General features: G+C 28.3%; 1 protein-coding gene across 2 annotated transcripts in view; it reads right to left on the bottom strand.

Moving 5' to 3' along the window:
* The window catches only part of LOC136080727 (uncharacterized), a 41,439-nt gene extending 34,165 nt beyond the window's left edge, over nucleotides 1–7,274 (bottom strand). The window contains exon 1 of one of the 2 annotated variants that reach the window (XM_065797747.1): nucleotides 7,143–7,274. The gene's annotated coding sequence lies outside the window, so the exon portion shown is untranslated. The remainder of the gene's footprint in view (nucleotides 1–7,142) is intronic. The other variant, XM_065797748.1, reaches the window with a different exon arrangement.
* Nucleotides 7,275–9,856: the final 2,582 nt, after the last annotated feature.

Raw genomic sequence — 9,856 nt, 5'->3', positions numbered from 1 at the left:
TTCATTTATCAATTCTTTTATAAAGCTTCAAATATTTTCCTTTTTTTCCATTAAACTTTGTTTTTTAATTTAAAACTTTTTTTTTGAAAGACCTTAAAGGCTTGGTTTAAGGATATTTTGGTATATGAGTTAAAGTTACTTATAGCATTTTATGCTAGTTCTTTAGAAAAGTTTTGTAAAATATTTCCTTGTCAAAATAATGTAAACAAAATCATAGTAATTTTTTTTTATATTGATTGTGTCTACAATTAGAGATGTGTTTTTTTTGTGCTAATCTTGATTTTTTTTTAATATTTTTGAAGATTTCTTTTTTTTTTTTTGTGGCTCTATGTCAGATTTTGTGTAGTTGGAATTCTTTATTTGACCAGTCAAAGTGTTCTAAAGATAGCAAAATACACAAAGCTCTGTTGTTAACAAATAATTATTGACTTTGTTTTATCAAAATCTTACTTAATTGCCTTCCTTTATTTTTTATTTTAAGTTGCTTGGACTAAAATACAATTTATCTTTATGCGGCAATAACACTAATTTCTTCAATTTCTGATACACTCTTGTCTTATAATTAGATGTTATAATTATATAACAAGGTTTGAAAACTGCCCTTTTATTCCTGATCGATTTATGCTTACACCAAATACATCATTAGCCTTTGTTTAAATTTGTTTAATTTCTTATTGATTATGTTTTGCTTGGGAAAAAAATAACTACTGTTTAACATGGTAAAATACAAAGATTTTGACCACCTCTTTAGAAGTTTTATACGAAGTCCAGCAAAAAATTAACCCACGACGATTTGTTTTTGACTCTAAGACTTTGCGCATGCGTACACGAACGGACAAACTCAAAACAATTCCAACCCGTCTAAATATACAGCATGAAAAATAAGAAATCAAAGTCAAGCGGTCAAACTAACCGGCTAATACATAAAATTGACGGTCAATTGTTCTTTTTGGGCGGTCAAAAAAATTTTTGGTTCAAATTTTCATCATAGTAATTATTCTGCATGACGAAAATTTGTCAATAAAAAAATAACTTGATACATTAAATTGAACGAACTAGTATTCCTTATTTGTATTCTATTTTTTATAAAAATAAAAAATTACCGTTTTTATATTATATCAAAATAATTTAAACTGAATACTTAATCAAGTATCGTTTTATGTAGTACTACTATAATAATTGCGTAAGTTACAAAAAACAAAGTTTTATGTAACTTAAAAATGTTTTTTTAAAGAAACGTTTCATCTGATTTATTATCCAAAGTTTCATCGAAAGACGATTTTAAATCTAAAGACTCGCGTGATGACGATTCAATTAATCAATTAATCAATTAATTAATTAAATCAATTAATGTTTTTATAGTTTTTTTTTTTGCTTTTTTTGAATAAGTTTTTAGACTTGTGTAGGCCTTCGCAATGTATCTTCAGTCTATAATTCAATGGCAGGATTCACATCAAATTCTTCACTATTTGTTTCATCAGTGCACACCCAAATTTAATTATTTAGCCGTTTTCAGTTAAGCGATTACTTGTGTCAGTTTTAATTCTATCTATAAGAGAAAAAAGACGCTAAACCTTTCCATTCGAAACGGGCAATACGAACAACAATTCAACAAGAAGTAGAACTGGACAAAAAATCTTTTTTGATAGAACTCCAAAAAATTTGACACCATACTTAACGGTACTCAGTTTTATCTGTTGCCAAATATTTGACAGTGTAATCAACTAAGTTATGCCAAGTATCTAACATATTATTTACACTCCCAGTGAAGCCAGCATAACGTAACGGCATATTATAAAAGTCATACAATTTTTCGATGTTATCATCAGCAAATGAATCATTGGTGTTATTTTGAAACCCGCCACCAGTGTTTAGGATTAACATTCCATACATATCATGAACTGTATTTTGTGCTTCCAAAAGCTCTTCTGTTGATTCAGCAATTAACGCTACAAGCATTGATTTTGAATTCTTAACTAAAGTTAGTGCGTTTGTAAAGTCATGTAGCTCAACATCCTGGAATGAATACTTTCCAGTGTTGTTTGTTACTTTTGACTGTTGGTAAATCATTAAATTCTTTTTTCTTCAAGGAACTTTACTGTCTTTTAGTTTGTTCAATAAATCCAGGTGATGCTACGGAATCAATTTCGTTGTTTTGAAAAGATAAAGATAACAACTTTGCTGGCGATAAAAACTCTGTGAATAATGCTATATAAAAGGTTATTCGTCCATGATTCACTTCTGATGATACTCTTTCAACTTTGCTCTTTCTGCTTGAGTAAAACTGAAATCTGCATTCATGTTTTCGAGATATTTCATATATACTCTATATTTGTCTAAGACCATATCAAATGCTTGAATTTTATGTGCAATCCATCGTGTTTTTATTTATTATTGCACAAGTATTTTCTTTTATAAAAAGTTTTTATTTCTCAAAACACTGTTTAATAAAGAGCTTTTTTTGCATAAAAACGAGCACGCAATAAAGTATATTATTTTATAAAGTATTTTTTATAGATAAAATTGAAAAAAAAATCTCAATATAACTGATTTTTGGGGTGAATACCTGCAATTTCAAATGAATTACCCTCTTCAAGGGTAATTACAAGCTTTCCTAATCGTTGTAACTTTTTGGGGGATTTTTTATAAATGTTATACATTTTCAAAATGATGTTATTGACATCATTAAACGCTTTTATTTCTGCAAATTTATCTTTTAACGCTAACTCAAAGCAATGTGCAACACACCAATCAAAAGCTATCCATGGAATTTCTTTCTGAAGTAATACATTTACACTTGTCCTAATTCCTCTATTTACAGCTGCGCCATCAGCACCAAAACCAACTAATTTAGTTTCAAAAATTTTCGATACCTTCTGATTCAAGGGAATGACTGATTATATTGAAAACTCCTTCAGATGTTCCATATTGAAGATCAGAAATAGAAAGAAAAGAACACTCAACGCTCATCTCGGTCTTTCCTATTGGAGTAGGATCGAAACTGATAATAAATATAGCTTCTTTTTCGATTACAGATACATCTGTTGATGTATCAATTAAAATAATGAAGTAATTTCGTGTTTTTAATTTATTTCTGAGGATATTTGACAAACTCAATCCAGGGTAATCAATAAAAGTTTCACAAGTTATTTTTTATCTAAACGTTTGGCCAAACTCCACACCATGATTTTCTTCAAAACGTAGTATTTTAGGGTATATGCTTAGCGGAAGCTCTTCTTTGGCAATAAAGTATGCTATCTCAAATTTTTTTCTTGTTAAATTTAGATCTTCGTGGTCATGGTTTTCAGGCCCGATAAAATATCATTTTGTCGCATTTCTTTCTGCAGGTTGCTTAATTTATCATTTCGTTCGCTTACATCCATTCCTTTACTTTTCATTGCTAATTCGTAGGCTCTTTGACATTGCAAACCATTTGCACGATCAATTGCGGCACTGTGCTGTATCCTACAACTACCTTCATCGCTTCCCCATTCCAGTGTATACCCTTTATAAATATAAATTTGTTTAGCTATACTGACGACATACAGTACATTTTAAGGCTGTAACATAATTTCCACTATTTAATATCTCTAGCCAATCATTGGCATTATATTTTGCAAGAGTAGTGTTTACCCATTTTTGAGCTGTTGTTAGCTGTAATTTTCTACTATTGAGTTTTTTCTTCTTTTCAACAGGTGGTTTTAATTCCGATTCTGCTTGTGTTAAAAATGAAAGTGTTGTTTGTCTCTTATTAGTCGCCTCCATTTTGAAGTGCTGATGTTTGACGATTCTCTTACAATTTAATAATATAAAAAATGTGCAAATTCGCAATTGTTAATTTGAAATTTATTTAAAAATAACTCATTCGTTGCTATGACTTCGGAAATTGCGGGAAAAGGTTACGAGAAAAATAAATGAAAAAGAAGGAGAAAATGTTCTTAGTTACATTAATTTTAAATGATAATTAAATAAGAACTTCAATCATTACTGACATTGAAAAAGAAAATTATTGCACATTTTATATCTCATTTGTATCATTTTATATCTTTTATTCATTTTCATTTAAAATCATTTTATAAACTGCTAATGTTAATTAGTTGATAATAATGTTAATGCCACTCGCCGGCAGATGCTGAACTAATATTTAATAAAATCATGACAATCGTTTTATGAAATACTATCAAAATTATTTGTTACTTAAACGAAACTTTATATTACAATATATATATTTTTAAGATGTCAATAGTAGAACAAAAAAGCAATTGCTCATTTGGTAATTTTAAATTTATCTAAATATTAAAGTTAACATCTCAGCCACTCAGCATCAACCGAACGAAGAGTCTTTAAAGTAGAGTCTTCGACCGCGTGGACACACAAAGCAACTCAAACGAGAACTTGTTCAAAACTCCTCATAAAGAAACAATATCCTCACCGACCGTGTTGTCAACCCACGGAATGTTTTGACCCAAAATGCGGTGAACACAAAGAACCTCGACATTTTCAAATACGAACTTTCTTTTTTCCGGAGTCTTAACTAATTGAAATCTAAAAAATTTATTTTAATCACAGAGGGGCTTGATGCCTCTTAGTCGATAATTTGTTAAGTTTTATTGATTACGGATAAATTAAACCAAAAATAAAAAATAAAGGCATTTTTTCAAAGATTTACATTTTATGATATTTTGGTATATGCATTTTCAAAGACATCCTGATAATTTGTCAAACGTTATATAACTCATTTTTTTTTCAACCGGTCAACCTTGACCAGGAAATATTCAAATTGAGAGGTCAAAATAGCAATTTTAGTCATTTTGGGCGTTGACCGCCCGTTACTTTCCACGCTGTATATATATATATATATATATATATATATATATATATATATATATATATATATATATATATATATATATATATATATATATATATACATATATATATATATATATATATATATATATATATATATATATATATATATATATATATATATATATATATATATTTATACAATATATAATATATATTGTATAAATCTACAGAGCCGTAACACAAGGGAAATTTAAACTTTTTTTATAAAAAATAAATATGAAACATATCATACTATGTGGCGTATCAAATGAAGTGAAAATTCAAAGAAGAGTGTTTTTTACCCTTTTAATTTAGATGAAATTTGAATCGAGCTTACATGAGTTTTGAAACATCGAGAATACATCAAGCTTACATGAGTTTTGAAATCACAGAAAGAAAAAAGCTCTCGAGCTGATAAGCTTTGTTTATCAATCCTCAAGAGTTTCACTATACCAGTAGAAAACTCACTAACTCATTGGTCACCAATTAATTTAGAGCATTAGCCTATAAACATTCGACTCGCAATTCAATTTAAGTATACAAACATAACACCAGTCTAAAAAAGGTGACTGGCGTGCAACAGGGCTTTATAATGATATTTTTTGATTCCTCATTCTTGATTGATTAAGTTTGGGTTTAAATCCTGTCATTCGACCGATCATGCAATAATAAATGCTTTTGATGAAAAGAAATTCACTTCAGGCGTCTATATTGATCTAAGCAAAGCGTTTGATACCGTAGATCATAATATTCTTCTATATAAACTTAAAAATTATGGTATCATAAATTCTAACTTAGATTGATTTAAAAATTTATTTGTATCAATTTCCAATTGTATCATAAATTCTAACTTAGATTGAGTTATTTACAGAATAGGAAACGATGCATACTATATGATATTTTATTTTTTATACACAACATTCAGCAGGGTTTGACTATTGAAAGAATTATGAAAGATTAAATAGGCTTTTACAGTATGGTATTTTCAAAGGCTAAATTACAAAAGTAAAGGTAGTAGAGTCAAATACGCAAACAGTTTAGTGATATCGCGTTATCGAGCAATATACGTGTTGGTATCGAAATAAATATTTATTTATGTGAAATATTAGTTTCCCATAAATGATGTTTTAAATTATTTTAAGGGCCTGTTAATTAGTTTATTGATTAGTTCAAGGGGTAGACTACTAGGCCAGTGCGCCAATGCTCTTTTTTTTCTGAATAGTAAAGACAAAGAGTCTAACCAGATTCAAAAAAGTACGTTTTGTAAGGATCTTTTTTTTTATGCATATAAGGGTTGTCCCTTCGCAGTTTGGCAGTTTTAAACGAAAAGAAAACTTTACATAGACATATGTGCTATTACATTAAAGCCTATTTTTTATTTTATTTTAGAATAAAACTAATTTACACGGATTAGAGGATTGCCCGAAATTTTGGGTTTTAAATGCCCGGGATTGCGAAACCTAAACAACATGTGTACATAACAACCTAAATAACATAATAATGCACCTATCCTATCCCGTTAAATCGGGGTTCTGAAATATATATTCATAATAATAGATTTAGTAATATATATTACAAAAACCCATATTGCAAAACGGGGTTCTGTTATAGATACATATAAAGATTTAGTAAATGGTAACCTTTTACTAAAATATAAAGATTTAGTAAAAGGTTACCATTTACTAAATCTTTATATTTTAAATTTTGTTTAGTTAGTAACATTTCAACTAACTAATTTAATGAAATACAAATCGTTTTTCGACTTAAGCAAAAATTATACAAAAAAATTATATTATATAAATTATGGGATTATATAGAAAAAAAGTTAAAATAATATAGGCTTCATTTATGTTGTTGAAATTTTATATATTTATATTATATATATATATATATATATATATATATATATATATATATATATATATATATATATATATATATATATATATATATATATATTCGTCATTGCTAATATAAATTTGTACAACATTTTATTGTAAAATATATGACTGGATTCAGTCAAATAAAATATCTACTTGCTCCATTGAGTAAGTAAATATTATAGATACAAAAACTCTTGATTCGTGATGTTCCAGAACCCTTGTTTAAACCCGAAAAATTAGGGTTCTGAAAATGGGATTTAGATCCTTAAATTACAAAATAATTGTTGTTTTCTTTTCCAGTTTCTAGAAACCCTCAATTTTGGGATAGTAAGGGGTTCAGGTTTTGCCCCAGTAAAATTACATTAAATTTACAATATAAAACAAAATTATCTTTAAAAACATTTTTACCTCAATTTGATTTTGTTTACCTAAAAACTCTTGATTCGCACTTGATTCGAACTTAAACCGGACAATAATGAATTGAAAAAACAATGCTACCTATTAAATAAAAAACTTCGCGACGCCTTAGTTAATTAAATTTATTTTATTAGATTAGAAAAAAAGAAAACTATTTAATATTTTAATTCTATCTAAAAGTAGACTATTTAATATTTTAATCTATCATAATTTGTACCCACGCAAGAGATTACATAATTAGTACCCACGCTTAGATTAGAGCTCTTGCGGAGATTCTTATTTAATTTCTTGGCAGAGAAAATTAATAAATACATTTTTATTAAACCAATATTTTTTGTAAATGCAATGACGTGAATGCCTTAAGTGAACCTTAGGTGAACCTTAGGTGAACCTTAGGGAACCATAAGGAAGTAAAAAGAGTATAGTAGAGTGTGATAAAAGTACAAACGGATAGTAGTCCATAAAAAAACAATATCATATAAAATCATAATCTCTATTGTATGTGTCACGTGTGCATTCAAATTGTCCAACGTTAAAGAGAATTATTCGTTTTAGAATTGTTTAATGCAGTCTGAGTTAAGTTGATTATTATTTATGAATAGATGTCTCATAGAGCAATAAGTATGCATGAGTCAGTTTTCGACTTTACTGAAGATTGGAGAGCTAATCTATTAAATGCTATTCTCCATGTGGCGGTACTTTGTGAAAAGACATTAGTAATTCTAAGAACCCCTTAAAAACAATTTTTAAAAATTGTTTTATGCAGTCTGAGTTAAGTTGATTACTATTTATGAATAGATGTCTCATAGAGCAATAAATATACATGAGTCAGTTTTCGACTTTACTGAAGATTGGAGAGCTAATCTATTAAATGCTATTCTCCATGTGGCGGTACTTTGTGAAAAGACATTAGTAATTCTTAGAACCCCTTAAAAACAATTTTTAAAAATCGCATCCCACTCGGAAGATGCAAACCGCAATCAAGAAAATGGCTAAAAAAGCAACTAATATAATTCAAATATTTAGATCACGTTATTTCAAGCCAGAAAACTGACATCAATGCAGAAATACAACGTGTTGCGTCAGAAATTGATAACTGCTGCATTCTTAAAACTTTAATTAGGAAATAACTTGTTTTGAAAAAGGGCGCCATTTTTCATTTATGAAGTAGATGTTCTATTAATAGATAATTTGCATATCTTTCTAGAGTATTAAATAGCAAATGCAATCCAATAAGTATAAATTAAAGAACAATGTCAGAACATTGTAAATGGATATATCCATATAGTAAATGATTACTATAGTAAATGATTAAAACCTATAAAAGTGCTTAAATGACATTCTCATCAGGACCATATGCAGGGGGTTTCGAAATTCTTGCGCCTGATCAATGTTCAAAATATTACGTCCTATGCTATTTTATTTGGCGTTTCACAAAAAAAATAATATTTTTCAGGTGTATAATCTCACTTTTTAGTTTAGTCATGATTTAGTAATGATTAGATAACTTTTAAATGAATAGTTAATGAGTTCTGCGAAGAGCTTATTCATAACGCATCAACTTCTTCTAATAGAGAACTAGATTAGTTATTATTTTAAGTAGAATAAATAAGTAGATAATTTATAAAAAAAACAACACTTAAAAATAAAAAATTCTAAAGTCAACTAAAAGCTATCTTATTCAAAAAACAAGTTTGAAAATCAATACACATAAACCGCAAACAAATTGTATGATCATCATTAAAAATAAGTATAGGTAAGCCATGGAAGTACTTTTAAAGAGTACTTTTATGGTTTACCATGTACTTTCACGAAGCAAGTGATAGATAAGTAAAACATAATTAAACGAACAAACAAACGCTTCAACTGATTTTTTTTTCTGCATTAAAATAAAGTTTTTGAACTAAAAAGATAAGTGTTTTTATTTTTAAATTAAAAATCAAAATTTTGTGTTTGTTATGTATTTACTAAAAACCGACTAATTTGCACCATTAAAAAGATAGAATCTATAGGCTTTTTGAGATTTTATAAACTCACAAGCAAAAATGTAGCGCGTGCTGGAATATCATTTTATTCTCCAAGAACATTAGAAAATTATGCACAATAAATTATTTACTTTTTTCTCTGGGCTATCTTCAGCTACGCACAAATCTTACAAGAAAGATATAATGAATCTAGCCGTAAAGGGTATGAGAGATTTCTAGTCCCTGTGCTTCTTAAATGCTCAATCTTTCTCCTTTTCTTTATGCTATCTTTCTAACTACTATGTTCTTTCTTTCGCTAAAATTTTACCGGTTTTCCAATACCTTTATCTACCGCTTGTGCGCAGACTAGGGTGCTCCGCTAGGAGAATACTAGTTTGATGTACCGGCGGTTGGTATCGGTGACTCCGTATGGCAATTAGCTGGAGGAGGATAAACACAATACTATATACTTTTTTAAAACAAAACAATTTTATTTATTCCAAGCAGTTCGATTATAGAAAAAATACATTAACTGAAAACGCAATTCTTTACCTAGTTGATGAAATAAAAAATAGTTTTATAAACGGGGAAGTTAGATGTTTTTATAGATCTCTCAAAAGCTTTTGATACGGTCGACCACAAAATACTATTATTAAAGCATAATATGTAAGGCATAAGGGGTGGTGGATGAAAAACTACTTTGATAAACGTGGGCAATCTGTAAATTATGGAGATAATAAA

This window comes from Hydra vulgaris, chromosome 05 (genome assembly GCF_038396675.1).
Source record: "Hydra vulgaris chromosome 05, alternate assembly HydraT2T_AEP".
Lineage (NCBI taxonomy): Eukaryota > Metazoa > Cnidaria > Hydrozoa > Anthoathecata > Hydridae > Hydra > Hydra vulgaris.
This window is presented reverse-complemented; position numbering and strand designations above follow the sequence as displayed.